We start from the raw sequence: 20,945 nt of genomic DNA on the forward strand, positions 1-20,945 counted from the left end.
ATAGAAGAAGGAGTTTCTACATGCACATGCATAAATAGAATCAGAAATAGTATGTATTATTCTGCAATTACATCTTCTTCGAATTTCGCATATCTCGCAGGTTTTTCTAATGATAACCTGCTTAAATATGCCTGAAGGAAACAGAAATTGAAGTCTTCATTTCCTTTTGTGCTCTGCTTTCCCAGGGTAGACTTGCTTCTTTCATCCATCCACATCTGATCCAGCCTCCCAGTAAAGCAGTAATTGCTGTTCAGGTCAGGGAAAGGGGGCAGAAGGGAAAAGGTGAGGGTGCCGAAAATAACATGAGCCACAATGAGTCTCCAGCCTCGCCCAAATGTAGGGAATGCAAAGAGACCAAACATTAATTCTTGAAACTTTTAGGTAAACAATGATCAGCTGGCCTCAGGGAGTAAGGCAATCCTGACCTCAAACTAATCATGATCAAGCCCACATTTGTTGGTCATTATCTACCTGCAAAAATGTGCAAGTACTTTAATGGTATGCCGCCCATTACTGCCCCTTTACTGACAAAATAACGGAAGAAAGGGAGGAAGGAGGGGAGGAAGGAGGGAGGGATGGAGGGAGGAAGGAAGGAAGAAGAAAGGAAGCAAGGAAGGAAGGAGTGAGGAAGGAAAGGAAGAGGGAAGGAAATAAGGAAGGAAGGAGTTTTAAGGTGCTCTTCTTATGGAGGCGTTGGAGGTTCCAGGAGCACACAAACAAGGCAGAAAAGGGTTTATTCTGAGTTTATGGTATGATCATCTGATGTTTATTAGGTAAACTTTCTATACTCAAATTATTCTACTCTGGATTGAGATGGTCTTTGAGGAAGCATTCTTAAATTTATTTGGTTTCAAACCCAATGAATCAGATACGTTGTCATCCATTGGGTCCTTATCTACTATCCCCCTCCCCATCTTCCAAAACATAAGCAATAAAATTATGCAGGAGAGCTGTTATTTTTGTATCGGAGAAGGAGATTCCTAAATGTACAAGACTTTTTGATGCAGTTGTAGGAACAATCAAGTCTTTGGTGATGATTCACTCAGTCCTGGGAGAACACAAGAAAATCACTACTCAGGGCTTCTCTGGAAACCAGCATAGGGTATGTGCTTATGGAGCCAGTTTAAAAATTTGGAATGATTCTCATCATGTGGAAGGGTTTAACGCAAGTCTGGAGCAAAAGCCTCGGTGGCCATGTCAGTCTGATTCCTGGCATAAAATAAGGTGTGCTCAGATGAGATTCTGAATAACATTTCATAAGGTGACTCTTTATAGAGGTGTGGGCAGGGTTAGAGTGGGTGTTGAGGCACTCAGGGACGAGGAACAATCGTAAGCCCTGGAGTAGTGAGGGAGGAACGAGTGTTATTGGAGCCTGTTGAGACTGTGGCCATTGGGGAAGGGCCACCTGTCAGGAGCTATAGTCCTAGAGGGACAGGATGCAGCCAATGGCATAACTCTGCACTGAAGCAGGAAGGGAGCAGCGGGAGAAATACTCCTGCCTCCCCCTCCTCCTGTATTCCCATCTCACTTTGTGACTGATGGCTGAGCCCAACTGGAAATCAGACAGAAAAGAAATCTGGAGCGAATTCCACAGGATCAGCACCTCAGGGCACAGAGCAAAGTGGAGAAGGTCAGATAATGAATTTCGGTGGTGGTAGTGATGGTGTGATGGTGGGTGTGGATACAGAGAATAGCCATCATTTCAGCCTAATAGAGATTCAGACTAGAGATGAAAACAGTTCAGGAAAGGAAACCTTGGCAGAATTTCATTAGGCTCAGGATTAAATCAAAAGGGCAAAGAAAGTGTTGTCCATGTCACCCTCATGTCCTTAGGGCTTGAAGGGTGGAGAGTAAAGTACCAGTCACTGAACCTGGAGAGTCTTGCTCTTTTGGGTGTTGACACCATCATAGACTCCATGGGCTGGGAGAGAAACCCACCCAGGGTTCATCCCCCTGCCTCTAGGAGGGCATTGATAGACTATTCCAGGGAGATGGGAGGTCTCAGTCTTTTTATTCACACCATTTTATGAGCTGTGAGTTTTGATTCATTATTCACCATGCAAGCAAAGTGAAAAAAATCATTTAAATTATAAACACTTGGAAATTTACTATGGGACACACAAAATTTTAGACTTTGTCCTGGATATAAACAAGATATGCTCTTTGCTTTTCTGAAGCTTATATTCTGCTGAATGAGACAGATACGTGCAAAGCAAATTATAATTTAAACTGAGATGTGATTAGTGTTGTAATGCAGATAAATACAGTATATTATGGGAGAATAAAAAAGTGGAAGGTTACTCTTTATGGTGAATATTAAGGAAAGCAGAGTGATATTTCAGTTGGGTCTTAAAGAAGTGGGGGCAAGGAGGTGGGCAGAAACAGAAAGGCGAAGAGGCACAGCTCATGTGTGGGAGATGTGGATGGCCCTGGAATGGTTGGGGTACAGACTGAGTGACTGGGGGTGAGAAATGGACTGGAAAAGTCTACTGGGGTTGGACCATAAAATACTGAATATCAACACTAAGGTATTTGGGACTGAGATTGCAGTTGCCCATTCAGTATTCATTCCCAGCTTCATCCTTACTAACAGAACACCATCCATGTTTTTTCAGAGTGGCCTCATGTTCATTTAAAATGATGAACTTCCCCAGCTACCCTTGCAGGTAGGTATAGGAGCATGATGTGACCCAGTTCTTACCTACAAGCTGTATGCAGGCATCTACTAGGTGAGGTTTCTGGGAAAGCTGTAGTATGACTGATAAAAAGGGACTCAGATAGCCCATGGCTTTTGTTCTTTTTTCCTCTTTCCATCTTCCTATCCAGAATGCAAAACCAAGGCCTGGAGGCAGAACAGACATCCTGTGACCTTGAAGCAAAAGTTCACAATTGGGAGGGCAGGAAAGGAATGAGAAAGAACCTGGTTCCTGATGACTTCCTATAACAGCAGTATCCATCCCAAAAGGCCTACCTTTGGACTTCTTAGGTGAGAAAAATAAGGCCCAATTTTTCCAGCCTCTGTGGTCATATTTCTGCTATATGAAGCTGCATATACTAGCTCAGTGCTTGAGTGCTTGAGTTTATGGTATAGGATATGTGGAACCACTGAAGCCTAAGAAGTAATAGCACAGACATGGGGTCAGGGGCCTTAACCTGTAGTTCAGCTCTATCCCTAGACATAGTAAGTAAAGACCTGGTGTTAGGTGATCTGGCTGCTTTGAGCTCAGCTCTATCCGAGGATAGCCAGGTAACTCAAGGTGATTCACTTAGCTTTTCTGGGAATTGCATCCTCAATTAGAAAATACAGATTTTCTTAGAAATTCTCTGAAGGATCATCCAGCTCCATGGTTTCCTGACTGGGGCAACATATTAGGAAGATGGCAGGTGGAAATGTGGAGGCTGCCTGCAGAGATGAGAGCTCAGAGCAGGAAAGCCAGTGATGTAGTTATTATGCTTGGATAGGTAGAAGGTGGTGAGATCGTGAATCAGGGGCATAGAAATGCAGACAAAGGTGTTGGTTGTGAAATCACTGGGTCTCCCAGATTGATTGGGTGGGGGCTGTGCTCTGTGGAGAAGTTGTGGCTGACTGATCCAAAAAGTGAATAAAATACAAAGAATATAAAAAGACTGGGTCTTCTTCAATATTACAAAGGTATTGAATAGATTTTTGGAGATGTAGAAATTGTGCATGGCTTTATTTATCACTCTTAGGAAGCCGTAGACGTAGAAGCCAACGACAATAAAAATAACTTCAATTCATGTTAACACTTTTCCCCTCAAGAACTCCAAGCATGTTTATATAATTGTTGCAAGTTTATCATTGCAATGCCCTTGCACTGTGAAGAAGGGAGGTGTGTGTCATCTCTCCCCATTAGCCTGACGGAGAAACTGCCATCTGAAGAAGCAGGGATCTGCTCAAAGTGTGAAGGTGAGCCAGGGGCAGAGCTGGCATTAGGAATTAAGCCAGCCTCATCCCTGACTGGGTGCTCCTTGAGGCCTGTGAGACATGAGAAAACCTAGGATTTGGGAGCTCTGTCCCCCAACACATTAATAGTTCCAGAGTGCATGCTCTAATAAAGAATATCTTTATCTCTTTTTATGTCACTTGACACGTTATGTTTCTCTCTGGAGTCAGATCTGGAGGCGCTAGGGCATGAATGTCTTACTCAAAGCATCAGAGTTTATATGGAAAACAGGAGCAAAGGTGCCCTGCCTCAGTTTCCCACACTGATGAGGCGTTGCGAGGCCACTGTGACCCCGAAGGTGTTTTCTTCTTAGCTTGCTCTTTCAGTTTGCTTACCTGCCAACTTTGCCTATTATGAGACCTCAGGTCTCTATTCCTATTTTTTTTTTAACCTACATTTCAATTTGGTCCAATCTCAGACACAATTCTTTCCCAGATCTCTCTTACAAACAATGGTGCATAACTGGTATATTTTGATCCCAAAATGGCATCCGAAAGCGTTCTGCAATGCCGCCAAGCCAGCACTTTCGGAAGCATCTGACGATATTAATTTCAGTCTATTTCCTGAGGTTTGCAGGAAACTAAAATGAAGAAAGCGCTGTGGCAAAAAATTAAAGCTTCATGGAAAAAAAAAAAAGGAAGATTGACAGGAAACGAGGCTTCAATAGGACAGCTTGCACTGAGTAGTGCTGTCCTCCTTCCTGCATATCAACATATGCGTAGGGAAAAATAGCTCTCTCTCCTACTTGCAGCATGGAGATTGGGAAGGGGCCTTGCCTACATGCTGTAGGTATGTAACAACTGGGGTAAGTATACACAAGAGACTGAAGCTCGGGTCCTTTAGACGGGCTTGAAAATTATCCCTGGTGGCCAGACTTTTTCAGAAGAACAAAGATGCATTCAATGTTTGTCCAATTTTTAAAAATCTAAGCAGACAATACGATCAGTTTTTTGCTAAAATCCACAATTTTGTGGTACTGGATTTTTCCACCTTCCCTGTTTTTTATACATTTGAATCTGATGTTTCAAATTCAGGCCTTTTGGGAAAGAAATTCCTTTAAATCTTCCATGTGCAATGATAACTCGAAGCAAATTCTACCCCCAAACACACTGTCTTTCCTTTCAGAATAACTTTCTTTGTCTGGTTTTCTTTTATTCTGATGATCCATGTCCCGGTTTTCTTGACAGTTTCTTGCATGGCCTGAGCCTTCCCTCGCTGGGCTCCTGCGAGGGTCTCTTCCTGTTTCTCACCAGTAGGTGGACATAGTCCTGCTCAGCACTGCAAGATTTCCAACATTTTTACTGATAGGCCCTGCACAGTCTTAGGAATCGCCAGGAAGAATGAACAAGTGAGTCATCGGTCAGTCACCCCAAAGCGTGTGAAGATAGGAGGTGGGGAGGGACAAGTGCTGTATCTTTCAAAGAAAAAAATACTTCAGCTGCTTACCTCCACTGTGACATGCATTTTTGAAAGTAGAGCCTAGTCCCTCCTGTCTTCCGCAGCTGTCTTTGCGTATTGAGATGACGCCTGCAAGAAGGAGATGGCAACACCTGGAGGTATGCGTGGGTCTGCAAATTTGTGGCTACGACAGGACACCTGGGATTTTAGGGAAACACTAAGGAGTCATTGTGGATCATGCAAGGGGCATTGGACCCTACCAGGCTGGACTTTCAGAGGGGCAGGTGAGTTCCTAAAGCAATTTAGTCAGGGAATGAGGGAAGAGAGAAATGTGGAAGGTGCCCAGGCTGGGCCGAACTGAGACATGACACAGCCCTGAGCTCTTCTCCGCCCCACTGTTTTACAGTCCAACTGAGACTTTCCCTTCTTTCTTTTCTTTTCAAATCTATAAGCGCAAGACATGCCCCAATGCCACCATGGATAGTGTTAAGTCTATTATGATTTGTTGTTATTGAGATGAGGTGAGAGATGGGGTGGTGAAAAAACAGTTCTACCTCACTCCTCGCTGTAAGTTTTAATAGAGATGGGGAATTAAATTCAGCACACGCTCATCCCTGCAGTGGTTTTTTTTTTTTCTTTTTCTTTTTTTGTGAGACGGAGTCTCGCTCTGTCACCCAGACTGCATTCTCCTGCCTAAGCCTCCCAAGTAGCTGGGATTATAGGCACCCACCACCACACCTGGCTAATTTTTGTATTTTTAGTAGAGACACGGTTTCACTATGTTGGCCAGGCTGGTCTTGAACTCCTAACCTCAAGTGATCCACCCACCTTGGCCTCCCCAAGTGCTAGGATTACAGGTGTGAGCCACAGCACCTGGCCACAGTGGCCCTTTTAAGGACACAATATGTTATCTCTTCCAAATATTCCAATACCCATATGGGGTCTCTGACTATTATGATCCCCACAAAATGGATGAAAAACAGTGGCTGGGAGAGGGAGTGGTTTGTCCAGGGCCCAGGGTAATGGAGCAGGGAGTGGCCACTAGAGTGAATTCTTGAGAAAGTGCATGGTTAATTGTAAATCACTCTGCAAACTTTGCTTGTTCTTGTTCTTCTCAGACCAGAAGCCAGGATGAGTGGTAAGAAATAACAATGGCAATTGGGCCCACTGAGTGAGTAATAGGGTTAGAACAAGACTTTGGAAAAGTCACCTGGATCCCTACAGCCTTTGTTCCTCTATGATGTGGGCCCAGATTGTGTCACGGTGGTAATCTGGATCCTGGCACTGCCTTGGAAAGGCTTGGTGACGTGCCAGACACAAGACAAGGGCACGGGCGGCCCCCAGCAGTGTTTTCAGCAGGAAGGAGGGAGTGGATGAGTGGCTGCATTGAGGAGTGGATATTTTGGAAGGGGAGGTTTCCTCTGGGACTTCTGAATCTTTAAAACTCTAACGAGTTAGACGAAGGTGTACCTGGTCCTGTGGCCCCCGTCCCACCTTCCTGCTCAAGCTCTGAGACATTTAGTCCTGGCTTGACGGTTATTGGCACAGATGTTAAAGGCCATTAGTGGGGAACACGGAAAGCTTTTTCTGAGCTAAAAAGTAAATGTGGGTTTGGCCTATCGATCTGAGCACAATAAAGAGTTTTCATAATTTGAATGCCTGTGTTGTCAGACACACAAAGGCATTTGCTCAATCACAAATACAGTAAACACGATTTGCCAGTGTGTGAGTGGCAGGCATGAGCCAGAGAGAGGAGACGGGGGTGAAAATGTAGGCTGAGCATTTGGAGAAGTAGCTCTCAAGATTCTGAACACCTTGTGACTATAGTTAATAACATTGCATTGTATACTTAAAAATTGCCAAGAGAATTGATGTTAAGCGTTCTCACCACAAAAATGATAATATGTGAGATAAGTAATGCATATGTTAATTAGCTTAATCCAGTCATTCCACAATGGAAACATATTTCAAAACATCCTGTTTTACACCTTAGATACAATTTTTGTCAATTAATAAAACAAATAAAAATTTAAAAAAAGAAGAGTCCAATTATTCTGCATATTTTGATTGGTTCTAAAGAAACTGGCATTTTTATAGAAGTATCATGAAAAAGAAAAGACAAAGTCTCAATGGAAAATGAACTTTCCAAAAAATATAAACAGAATATAGTCATCTTATGCTTGTATATATATTTATTGTCATATAAGTAAATGTACACTTTAGAAAAGTTTAAAATCCAAAAAATTCTCTAAGAAAATAACTGAAAATAAGATAACTACCTGCAGTATTGATGTATCCTAATATTTTCCTATGCAAAATTTTCAACATGGCTGAGGTCAAAGAAAAATTAGTTTGCTTTCTATCATGAATATTTACCCATACCACTAAATGTTCTTCCACGTGGGGAAAAAAGAGATTCACCTGATCAAAAAGCTGGTGCTTTACAACCTGCTTTTCCAGAGCATATTTGGGCCATCCTGTCTTTTGGTTTGACCAACAATTCAGAATCATGGCTTCCATAAATGGCTTTGATATTGTTTTCTCTCATCAGTGAGCCTAGGGGACCTTGCTCATTTGAACAGATTGGTCTTGGTTTCAGATGCTCTGGGAATTTGCATTTGTGAACCTTCCTTGGCCTGTTCCTAATGGAATCTGGGGGCAGAATGGAAGCCTGGGATGGCAGGTGTCACTGGCTGACTGTGATTGGATTGTCCAGCCTTCGTGATCCCCCTCTGTGAGCTGTTCCTATTTGGGACCCAGGGAAAATCATTTTAAAAGCTGAAACGTTTTGAAGTAACAAATGACTGCTTTTTTTCTCTTCTCATTTCAGGCATGCTGAGTTTTAGTTCAGAGTGGTTGCACGGGGGCCTCTTCATCATGAATCTGGAAACCCTCTATCATTAAGGATTAGTTCACAGATTTCCTGAAAGTAAAAGAAAAATGGAAAAGGTAAAAACTTGATGTTTTCCAAATGCTTGACCTTTGGAGCATACGCTAGTGCTGCACTTTCTACGCAGACGATCTCCACAGAATTTTCTCCTTCCTTACTTTATATCGCTCCTTAATGCCATTCTCTGACTTCCTAATTCTCAGTCCATTCACACCCATCCACTGATTCACAATACTGATGTCAGCTCCGAACTTCCATTCTTTTTCTTTTTTGTCATCACATGTCCCTGTTAGAAAATAGGAAGACACCAGCCACCACCTTGCACAGACTCTGGGATCTAAGACCACACAATGAAAGGGAGAAATCAGTGGCTGAAGGAGTCACTTCATGACTGGGGAGTACAAATGATCTAGACCTGCACCGCCTGATGCTGTAGTTACTACCCACATGCGGCTATTTAAGTTGAAATTAATTGAAATTAAATAAAATAAAAAATACAATTCCTCAGTCACAGTGGTCATGTGTCAAGTGCTTAATAGCTGAATGTAGCTAATGGCAACTGTATTAGACAGTGCAGATTTCATAAACCATTTTATAGGCCGTGTATATCAGCACAGAAAGTGCTACAAGACAGTGCTGATGTGTCTCTTTACATAATCAGGTTTAAGCTGGCACTGTCTAGGGTGATGGCTGACAATCAGGGTTTGTTCCTTCGGGACGACAGTTGGAGAAATGGTCAACCCTTGGTTTGATAATAATAATGCCTTTGAAGGGAGTAAGCCAGAGATAACTTCTTCACAAAATTAATGGTGTTCGTATCTAGGTCTCCAAGCCCCAATGAAGGAATTTAAGATTAAGAAACTTAAGTCTATTTGGAAACAAATGAACAGGCAACCATCTACCATGACTGCTATGAAAACTGAACTGTGTGTCCCTAAACAGTCCTATGTTAAAGCCCTAACCCCCAGTGTGGCTGGATTTGGAGAAAGGGCCAGTGAGAAGGTCATAAAAGTTACACGACATCATAATGGTGTAACCTTGACCCAATAGGACTGGTGCTCTTAGAAGAGGAAGACACCAGAGCTGTCCCTCTCTCGGCTTGCACTAAGGAGGAGGTCACGTGAGCACACAGTGAGAAGGCGGAGGACCATCTGCAAGCAGGAAGAGAGCCCTCGCTAGAACCCCCCACGGTGGCATCTGATAGTGGACTTCTAGCTTCCAGAACTGTGAGAAAATACATTTCTGTTGCTTAAGTCACCCAGTTTGTGGCATTTTGTCATGGCAGTCTGAGCAGACTAATACGATGAACTTGCATTTGGGTTGCTGCTACTAATAATGGCTGGCATTTGTATAGCACTTTGCAAGGTGATTTTATATCTCTGATTTACTTCTCACAAAAGCTCTTGAGGCTGGTATTAATGTTGTGATTTTACAGATGAGGAAAAAGCCTCCTAAGAACTCTCTGATAATCAGTGATCAAACTGAGATTGGAAATCGGGGCTTCTGAGCCCTACTCCTGTGCTGTAACCACTCTGCAAAATTGTTTTACAGATCTCCCGTGGTTGCCCGATACAGACTGTACCTGGGCAATGCTGAACATGAGAGCGAATCCATGGCTGCTCTCACATTTGAATCCGCTCAATAGAATAATCAAAAGTTCAGGAACATGGAAATCAATATCACACAGTTAATAAGGGGTCTTTTCCAGAATATCAAAATTATTTGTGTACAAATGCATATTTAAATACAAGTGTGTAATTGACAAAAAACATGAACAAGAAATCTACAGATGAGGAAGTTCAAATGCTAATAATTATTTTTAAATGTGCAAACTTCTTAGTCAAAAAGAAAGAGGGGTCATTTTTACAATTATCTAATTAGGAAAAAAATTTAAAATCTTGTAATATCAAGCATTGAGGAGGAAGTGTCATAAACTAGGGAAAGGACTGTAAATTAATTCAGCCTGTTTGGAGAATAGTTTGTCCATATCTAGTAAAGCTGTAGATGGGCACACCCTACATTCCAGGAGTTGACTTCTAGATGTATATCCTAGAGAAAAATCTTTGTTTGTGTACACAAACACATATGATCAAAGATATTCATTGCAGTCTTCTTAGTAATCACAAAAAAATTGGAAGCAAGCTAAATGTCTGTCAATAAGGTAATGGGTGAAGTATAGTCCATTCATATAAAGAAACATTCTCTAGAATTTAAAATTAATGGACTTAACTCCATCAATATAGATACATCTCAAAAACGTGTTGAGTGAAAAGGGCAAGTTACAAAAAGGTTATGTGTTCTTAAAAATTATTTAGGAACCAATTGATATTATATATTGTTTGTGAATACCTAAGTAGTAAAAATATAAACATGGATATAAAGAAAATCCACCTTCAAGGTAATGATTACCTTTGATGAGGGAGAAAAAGAAATGATAAGAGGGAAGTTCTTATCTGTGACTTTTTACTTCAGACTTTTTTCTAAAGCAGATGGGAACAAAGAATTAACGTGTTAAATCTGAGTGTCATGTGGGTATATGCTAAATTATTCTCTATACGTTCATGTATATATACATTTTTTATAATTTAAAATCTCAAAATATTTTGGAAGATCAGTATTCTCCTGACCATTTGCTGTCAGCCCTCACAGCCCCTGTCCTGGTATTTATATTCTCCAGAGCAAACAAGGGCAGGTATTCATATTCTCCAGAGGGCCAAAAGAGGCACTCAGAGAAAATGCCTTCTGAAGGGGCCCCAGTAAGTCAAACGTAGATTGGAGTGTGGCAGCCTAGCCAGGATCAGGCACCATGCCCACCCTGTGCTAAACACAGATGCTGTATGGGGCCTGAGACCCTAACTTACAATAGTGGGGAAGAGTCAGGAACAACTTCCCTTGGCTCTGCCTGTCTTCACCCTAGATTAGAAGTCACCACCTGCCTTATGACTTGGCTCTAACACTCACATAACAGCTTAAGAAATCAAAAACTTAAAAGTATTTCTTAAAAGCAATTAATGTGAGACTTAGGCAATTTTTTTCTTGGGTCTACATAAAGCTTAGCTTTGCTAAAAGTGGTTTGTTTGTTTTGCAGGTATAACAAAAATAAAAAATATAATTAGTGTTTCATGAGTCACCCAGCTGACATGCACCTCTTCCTTTTAAAAGCAAGCTATTCAGACACCTTCACCATTCAACACCTTCCCTTTCCCTGCTGCCTCCCTTTTCCCCTCCGAATTCAAGGTTCTCCTAGACTTGCAGAAACTTTGTGTGATATGTTCAACATTTACATCACCTTCCTAAAACATGTGTTTTCTAGAGTCTTCTTGGACATCAGCTGACTTAACCATTGAGGAAATAAATGAACATCTATTGAGCACCTGTTATGTGCTGATGCTTGCTCACTACTTGTTTCATTTGGCTTTACTGGATTCTTATGACAATTCTTTAAAATGTGTGTAATCATTAATATTACCTTCATTGCAGAACTAAGAAAACTGACACAGAATGAGTAAGTAACTTGTCTGCGTTTACAAAGCTAATAACTCTACTAGGTGTAGTCAGGATTTAAAAGCCACACTGGGACTCAAAGTCCTGGGTTCTGATTCTGAATCTGCGACTCATGAATGTGACCGTGTGGATCACTTACCTGTCAGAGCTTTAGTTTTCTCATTCCTGAAATGAAGGCGGAGGACTAGATGATATCCAAGTTTCTTCCTAATTTTATGATATTTTCTGTGGCAATTGTATTACACAAAAAGGACGGAAGAGACCACTTATTTTACCATCTATATTTCTTTTCCTGCTCTCTGTGGACAACACTTCAAGGAATGAGTTTACCAACTGAAAAAAGATCAGTGAGCCAAAAGTGTCCTGCTCAACCAAATGTTCCATTAAGCCATGATTTCTCTGGGCAGGACTCATATCCGGCTCTTTGTTCTGTGAAATACTGATACTTCTGGCAATCAACCTGTGTTATTACAGTTACTGAGTGTCTAGTAAGCACAAAGAATTAGAAGCTGAAAGAGACCCTGTGCACATTAAAAACTTGAAAAGCAATGCCTTGAACTGCATCCACTTGCATTACTTTGAAATCCTCTTAATTCGGAGATAAAGGGACCTGCTTGCTATTCATAGCATGGGGGTGTCGCTGTTTTTATTTTGCCCTATTTGTCCACAGTGTCAAGTTCATATCAGGTACCTCGAGCTCGGTAATTCAGGACCAGGGGCAAATAAACTTTGGATATGAAAGGACAGACGTCTATTTACTCCAGTGGTAACTCTGGTTTTAGTGAGACTAAAAGGGTTGAACTTGAGCTGGGTCTCAAAAGAGAGGTACAATTTGGAGATTGTCTCAGAAGGCGGTGTGTGGTGTGTGTGTGTGTAAGAGGGGTAGCAAATCAAAACCCAGGTGGATCTTGACAAAGGCCTGATAGTTGCAGAAATGAGACTCTCATGAATGAAGGAAAATAAAATAGAATAGAGGACACAGAGGGTCTCATATGAGGAATGATGTTAAATTTATTGAAAGGCAGCATAGTAAAGATTCTGGTCTTATGCTACTTGGATGAAATTCTGGCTCTGTCATGTATCCACTTTTGGCAAATCATTTAACCTGTAAACTTTAGTTTCCTTTTCTATGGTAGCTACTTCACAGGGTTGTCATGAAGATTAAATAAGAAAATTCCTGTTAAGTCTTTCAGCACACAACACTCAATAAATGTGCATTATTACTAGCATGGGGTTAGGGATCACAAACATGGCTTTCGGAAGGAGCTACTGAACACCAGAACATTTGAACATGGGAAGGATGTTTCCAGGGCACTGGCAGAATGCAATTGAATTCAGAGGGAAGCAGGAGAATTGTTTGGAGGTCATTGCAATGATCTTGGTATGAGGTAATTAGGTCATCCCTTAGAATGATGTTAATGAGAATAAAAGGAAAGGGCAAATGTGATAGACATTTCAGTGTTTAAACATTTAGTGAATAAAAAGGACACAAGAGAGAAATGAGCCCAAAATGACTTCTAGTTGTTGGACTTGACCTACTAAAATAAGGGCATCATTGAATAAGTGGAGGAACTGGTTTCAGAGGAAAAGCTAATCTGAGGTTTATTTCCTAATGTTGAGGGTATGGAGGGCCACCCCAGTGGATCTTTCCAGGTGACCGTCAGAATTATTGATCCACTAAAGAGAATGGACTGCGTTTACTCTTTGAAGTTTCCTTATCTCCATTTGTGTACTACTTACATTTTCCCCATCTCATACCTACTGTAGCATTGTTGATTTAATTTTTACTTTAATTCAACTTAAACTGATTTGTTTGCCTCCATCTAAGCAATAATATCTGTAAAATCTCGGGCTTTATATGCTAGTTATATTTTGTCTCAGACACATTAAAGTAAAATCATGACTGTTAAAATACAAATATTCATTCATATACCTCCTAAAATCATTCCCAGTACTATCATTGTTATACATACATTTTGTGAGACAGGAATAAAAATAAAAATTGGAGCCATATAGAGCACTTATTTTCTCATGGAAATAGAATTCTGGAAAGATTAGGAAGCTAAAGTGAGAGAGAAAAAGTGGCCTGAGAATTACAAAGAAAGAAAGAAACAAGAACCAGGATGAAACAATGTCATGCACAAAGGTTGGGGGCAGAATAAGATGGAATGTTGTGAGAAAGTTTCAAAGAAAGGGTGGTAAAAATGCCATTATGTAGAAGAATGAATTTTGAAAAAGCCATGGTATCTAGAATTAGATAACCAAGGTGGGGGTGGGGTCAGATTCAGGATATATTTTGAAAGTAAGCCCACATGCATGATTTACTGATGAATTCAATGTGGGGCATAAGCAAGAGAGAAGAGACAAGAATACCCCTGCATTTTGGGCCTGAGCAATGAAAATATTTTAGCTGTGATTAACTGAGATATGGATGATTATAGATGGTCCAAGTTTGGGGGATGGTGGGAGATCAAGAATTCCATTTTGGACATGACAAGTTTGAGTTGTATATTAGTGTTCCCAGAGAGGATTCAGAGAAGACAGTAGAATAAATGGGTCTGGAGTTCAAAGCTCAGGATCAACCAAGAGATACAATTTGGGAACCATGAAAATATAGATTATAACTAAATTCACAATACTAAATGTTTTTATTGTATCAGAATAAACTTGTTTATGCTATGGCAACGAATCCACCTCAAATCTTAATGGCCTATAATTTCAAAATCATTCTTTCTTGTTTATACTGTATGTCCACCTGGTTTGACTAGAGCTCTGCCCCACTTTTCTCACTCCAGGACTCAGGCAGATAAAACAAGGAGAGGGAAGAGAACTTGGGAGGGTTTGCTTTGGCAATGAAATTCTAGTTCAGGAGAGACATGTGTCACTTTCACTCACAAATCATTGACAAAACTAGCCACATGGCCCTAGCCAAGTATAGGAGGTGTCAGGAGATACAGGAAACATGACCCAATCATGCACTTGGAAGCCAGAGAGGGAGATACATTTGGAGTACTTGGTAGTAATAGTCACCACGGTCACCAAGGGAGAAGGCAGGGTGGCCAAAGGGTAGTCTTGGGGCACTTCCACATTCAGAGCTTGAGGAAGTGAGAAGGAGGCAGCTGAGACGGAAGGAAAACGAGAATTTAGTTCCCTGCAAGTCAAGTGAAGTTTTTGTCACTTGGATTGAGAAATTTAAGAGAATAAAAAGGATTGGTAGAGGTGAGTAAAGTCATCAAACCCCACAGAATGAAATAAAGCAGAAAGAAGAGAGAAAGGAGCTCAGGAGATAGATGAAGAATAAGGTGTATTCAGTACCTTACACCAAATCAAAACATCTGGGAGGCCAAGAACACAGGGATTAAGAGCTCCAGCTTTCCAGGGACAAGGGCCCAGGTTGCAGCCCCAGCTGTTACCTTGTATTATCTTTGACACATCCCCTAACCTCAGCTTCCTCATCTGAAAATGGGTCTGCTGTGAAGATGAATGTCGGAAGCGTTCAAATGGTAGCTGGCATCACCATGCCTGTCGAAGCATGAATTGCTACAGCCACTTTGGAAAGCTGTGTGACAACATTGGTGAAAGCTGAAGATATGAGTTACCTATGAACCAGTAACTACCACCCTATGTAGCTACCCAACAGACCTGTGAACATATTTCACCAAAAGGCATGTTCTAGAATGTTAATGACAGCACTACTTACAAGAATTGCACACAGGAAACAAGTGAAATGCCAACAGCAGCCCTGATAAAGGAACTGTAGTACAGCCATGCAGTGAGACTGCTCAGCAGTGGGAGTGAATGATGTAACACACAACAGCATGCATAGACCTCACCATGTCATGCTGAGTGAGAGAGGACACACATTTAAAGAGCACATTCTGTTTGATTCCATTCATGTAAAGGACAAAAACAGTCCAAACCGAATCGTTCTAATAGAAGTTAGGATAGTTGTTATCCTTGGGAAGAGAAGGGCCAGTTCCTGGAAAGGGAAATAGGTGGACTTGTGAGGCGCTAATAAATGGTTGTATTCAATTTGGAAAAATTGATTGAGCCACATAATATACTTATGGTGTGTGCATTCCTTACTAAAAAGATAAAATTTTTTGAAGAAAAAAGAGAATCAGATGTGTTTTAGCCTCTAAGTAGAGCAAAGTCACTTTAGTTTGTTTGTGGAGACACCTGATTCCACTTGTTTTTTAATTACCAGTTGCTGCCTCCCCTGCCAAAATGGCTGATTCCAGCCACGAGAGTAAATATTTGCATAAATAGGATGCATATAATTTTGGTGTGATTGGCAGTTTAATTAGATACATGTCCTCTCACTGCCATTGTAATTAGATTGGTGGAGAATCCAGAAATTCCAGGTCGTTATATTTGTCTCTTAATTGCTGGATTTTTAGACAAGTATTTATTGTACTTATGAACATGATTCGTGGTCTTGGCATGGGGGAAGCCACACTTTCACTGCAGAACGAAGCTAATCTCATTATGTTAACCAGGAAATTTACATGCTAAACAAAGAAGTAAAATAGGGAAAAATTGCCCCCTAAACTCCTTGTCTTTTCTACTGAGTGTCAGTCAGTGGCAAAATAGGGCTCCTGGAACATTAAAACAAGCCTTGAATTTAAGCGCGCCAGGAAAAAGCAAGTGGAAGTCCTTGCCAATTTTACAAGGCAATCTCCATTTCCCTATTGCTTGCTTTTTTTCCTTGTTTTACTGAAGCTAGTTTAACGTGATACTGTAACTCTACCAGGAATGAACACAAACCAGATTCAATGCTCATCCAACAAGAGTGAATGTAGATGCAGATGAAATATTGAGGGGCCATGTGGTTTATGCCCCTGTCTCTAGGCAGGATTGCTTGAACATCACCACTCAGGAAGCCAGTCACCTGAATCCGATGGCAGTATCATGACAAGGGTTTGCTCTCTTCCTTTGCTCATCCTGACCTTTCTGGATTCAGCCTAGATGATCTCAACTAGTTAATTTTAATTTTGCATACACAGGAATTAGGCAATGTCTTTTTTTTCAAAAAAATCATTTTTTTCTTAGATATTTTTACTTAATTTAGAGTAAGTAATTAGAATCTCATTTTCTCCTAGAATGAACTAGAAGATGTTTGGGTATACGTATGTGTGTTTTTGAAATTTCTATGCAGATTTCAACTCAAACCTACACACTTTAAAAATACATGGTTTTTAGATATTAGTCACAATATATTGCTTCCAATGCAAAAGCAAAATATAGTAAGCCTTACATACAAATTAGATCATCTTTTAGAGAAGACAACATGTGGATAAACTTTTATAACTAATTCTTAGCTATTATCCATTCCAAATTCTTAGCTATTATCCATTCCATCCTTACTTAATTCTGATCTGATCTTAGATTGCTAGAATGCTCCTTTCTAAATTGTCCTTAATACTGACTCAGAGACAGAGGCAAGCAACTTCACCCATTGAATATTTACTGAGTGCTTCCTATATATCAGGCACTATTCTTAGTACTAGAGATGGGGAAATGAATAAGAAACTGTCTTATCTTAAAGGGGCTCAAATTTAGACAAAAGGACAAACACATAACAACAGAATGTTAGGGAATAAAAATATACGTAGAAATTATAAATGAAGTACAGAGGAGGGGGGATTAACTTTAAGGGTAGAGGGATTCAAGGAAATGCTTCCTAAAGAAGGAATGTCTGAATGTGTTTTTTAAGAGTGAAGAGGAATTTTCCTAGTGGGCTTCTAGACAGTAAGGATGCAATGACCATAGGCACGAATACTTGAAAGAGCCTAGCACATTCTGGGAACTGGATGTAGTGGTTTGATAGATAGATAGAGGTAAAATAAATATACCTTGGCAGAAATCGTGACCTTATTCTCTTGGTGAGGGGACAAATATGAAGGTTTCTACATTGGTCGTGTGATTGGCTCACTCTGGCAGCGGTGTGGAGGAAGGACTGAAGAGTGTGCCTGGAGGCGGAAATGCTACTCCTTCAGATGAGGAAGAATAATTGAAAGGTTTTTACATTAGTTTAAGATAACCATGATGAGAATTTGGACAAAAATGTGAGGATGTTTGGAAATGAGAGAACAATTTGAGAGATGCCTAGAAGAAGGACCAGCAATATTGGTGAAGAGATAGCCTTAGTTTAACAATCTGTCTTCTAGCTCACTTCACAATCTTCCCAGCATTTCGCTGGCCCCCTTCTTCTTCTGTGATTCCCAATCACACAGAAATGCTACCCAGAAAGTGAAAGCTCCCAGCCCACTCTCTTCAAACCTAGAAGGTTTCTCAGGCTTTTGTTAGAAGGCGAGTAGAACAACCTGGAATCTTTCTCTCCATATGCTCTCTGAGCTTTGGCTGGCAGCTGCTAACTAGGTGTAGCATCATTTAAATAATTTTTCTTAAGAACATCTTGAGCTTATGATCTGATTTACTTTACAGAATACCATTTATACACCTAAAGACATTAGAATAGAATCTCTACAAAACATATTTTTATAAAACAGGAAACAGAGCATTTCATGAACAGATATTAATGGGCTTATTTATATTTCAATCACAAAAGCAAATACTCCTGAAAAATCCATTTTAGGTCGAGCAGTTAGGACTCTTCGAGTTGCAAATAACAGAATAGCTCACTCGAACTGGATTAGGCCCCCAAGGGAATTTATTAGCCTGTGTAGCAAAGATAGAGGCATGGCTTCCTCTGGGCAAATAGTGTCATCAGATGCAGTCTCTGCTTCCTGGCTCTCTCTTTCATGCTGGCTTCATTGTTACCCTCCATCCATTGGTCACAAGATAGCCAAAAGTCACATACCTGGTTTAATTCCCAAGATAAGAAAAGAGTCAAGCAGATTTGATAGTCTGGAGAAAATAGAGGAGATTCCCCAGACAACATGGAGTGTGGACAAGCTGTTTCCCAAAAGAAATTCTCAGTACTGGTACCAGAAGGAAAAATGAATGACAAGCAGGTAAAGACAAGAAATATCTACTCTACTAGAAAGTTCAAAAATTCTGAGAGGAGCATGAGATTCTATGTTTACTGAGTCTGCCGCTTCATTTGTAATTTACTCAGCAGTTAGCTCAATGATAGGTGCATGACACCCATGCTCATTAAATATTTGTTGAATGAATGAATAAAAAATGAATGAGTGAATACAACATGCACTTCATGTCAGAACTGCCACCTGATTTCCTGAATCTGAGAGATGTAATTGCATGCAAGACTCACGGCTCTGTGCCTGTCCCTCGTATGTCCCACAGCACTACCATAGAACAATTACACATGACTTGGTTGTCTGTTTACCCATCTGAATCTCCTCTCCTAGACTAGAAACCCTATGAGGGCAGGGGCTGTACTATTCCTCTTTGACCTAGCATAGCACTGGCACAGTCTGTCCTTAGTAATTATCTGTTGCATACATAAACACATGAATAAATAAATAAATAATCAATTGTAAGATGGCTCGCTTGAGTTTTCAAAAGACAACAGTTTCTCTCCCACCTCATTGTCTGCACTCAATCAATATAGCCTATAACAGTGATTTCCAAACCTGCTGGCACTTTACAATCACCTGAGGGTCTTTAAAAAGAATGTCTAAAGCCCAGGACACACCCCAGACCAATTAAATCACAATATTTGGGGGAGCAGGCACAGGCATTACTAATTTTTGAAGCTCTGCAGGTGACCCCATGTACAGATAAGTTTGGGAAGCACCACTCTATAGGCTTATCAGAAACTGAGTGAAGTAGAAAGGATATTATGATTGCCTTTACTGGCAGGCATCATGGGTAGTGGTAGGGGCTTGTGATTCTGCATTTTCGGGAAGCTCCCGGGTGTTGCTGCTGCTGCTGGTGCTGTTGGTGTGTCAGTGGTCCTCAAGGTGCGTCCCGGGACTGGCATCATCAGGGAGCTTGTTTTAAATGCACATTCTCAGGTACCCCTCCAGATTTACTGAATCAGAAGCTCTGGCCATGAAGCTGAGCAATCTGTGTTTTAATAAATCTCCAATGTGATTCTGATGTAAGCTCAATTTTTTACTCTACACAAATTTTCCTTACAAAAAGTAGGCAGGCATGTTGGTGCATGCCTGTACTTCCAACTACTTGGGAGGCTGAGGCGGGAGGGTCACTTGAGCCTAGGAAGTCAAGGCTGCAGTGAGCCCTGATCATGCCACTGCACTCCAGCCTGGGCAACGGAGTGAGTTCCTGTCTTTGTTCTGTCTCAGAACCACCTGATGGGCTTGTTGAAAATGCAGACCAACTGAATCAGAATCTATGGTGATTGAGTGCATGTGTGTCTGGGGGTGAATGTGAGGAAAATATCTATATTTTTCTGAAAAAAAAAACACTCCAGGTCATATTGCTGGGCAGCTAGGTTTGAGAAGCATTATTCTTGAATGTCCCTCAGAGTCATCCAGGTTGAAATCAATCATTGCAAAATGTTCCATTTATAGCCAGCTGTCCAGTGAGCATTTTGATTAACTGAGAGAACTTCATTTTTTTCCTCCCTCCCCCACTCCTTACATCCCCAACCAACTGGGTCATTCTGGACTTCAGATAACACTTGCCATTAACAGAATGTCATTGAGCTGAATTTCATTATGTCCTGACACATTTGCCCTGCAAGTCTGTGATGTTCTGTGGCTCATCTTTATGCTAAATTAGTGCTCATTCACCTGAAATATTGATAGCTTGATGTTTTGCATTATCTTTTTCCTTTACCATCTTGAATAACCCCCCTCCCATATGTACCTGAGCTCCATGGGTTTGCAGGTAAGGTCACATTATACTTAGGATAGTTCGCTTACAAGGCATCCAGTTGTGGCACATCATAATGAAGGCAGAGACAACATCAGAAAGATAAAGATTAAAAAGTTTGATAATACTCAGTGTTGGTAAGGTTATAGGGAAACTGGCATTCTTATGTACCACCAGAAGTCTAAATTGGCACAGCTTATTTGGTGGGCAATTGGATGATATCAATCCAATTTTTTTTTTTTTTAATCACATACTATTTGGTTCAGCAATGTTATTTCTGGGAGTTTGTCCTGCAGAAGTACTTATATAATGCACAACAATGTATGGAGAAGAATGTTCATTGCTGAATTATTGATATTGATAATGGCACAAAACTGGAAGCTACTATAGTATTTATCATTAGAAGAGTGTTTAGATAGATT

At 40.8% G+C, this 20,945-nt stretch overlaps 2 long non-coding RNA genes across 6 annotated transcripts in view; both read left to right on the forward strand.

The window, feature by feature from the left end:
• The first annotated feature begins 7,637 nt into the window (after positions 1–7,637).
• Positions 7,638–8,762, forward strand: LOC107967364 (uncharacterized). The gene is made up of 2 exons (XR_001707710.3): positions 7,638–8,312; positions 8,547–8,762. It is a non-coding gene; the product is annotated as an uncharacterized LOC107967364 (long non-coding RNA).
• A 563-nt stretch (positions 8,763–9,325) lies between these two features.
• Positions 9,326–20,945, forward strand: part of LOC104001367 (uncharacterized) — a 77,174-nt gene continuing 65,554 nt past the window's right edge. For 4 of the 5 annotated variants that reach the window (XR_010147345.1, XR_008537903.2, XR_008537904.2 and 1 more), the window contains exon 1: positions 9,326–9,479. This is a non-coding gene — a long non-coding RNA (uncharacterized LOC104001367). The remainder of the gene's footprint in view (positions 9,480–20,945) is intronic. The other variant, XR_010147346.1, reaches the window with a different exon arrangement.

This window comes from Pan troglodytes, chromosome 9 (genome assembly GCF_028858775.2).
Source record: "Pan troglodytes isolate AG18354 chromosome 9, NHGRI_mPanTro3-v2.0_pri, whole genome shotgun sequence".
Taxonomy (NCBI): Eukaryota; Metazoa; Chordata; class Mammalia; order Primates; family Hominidae; genus Pan; species Pan troglodytes.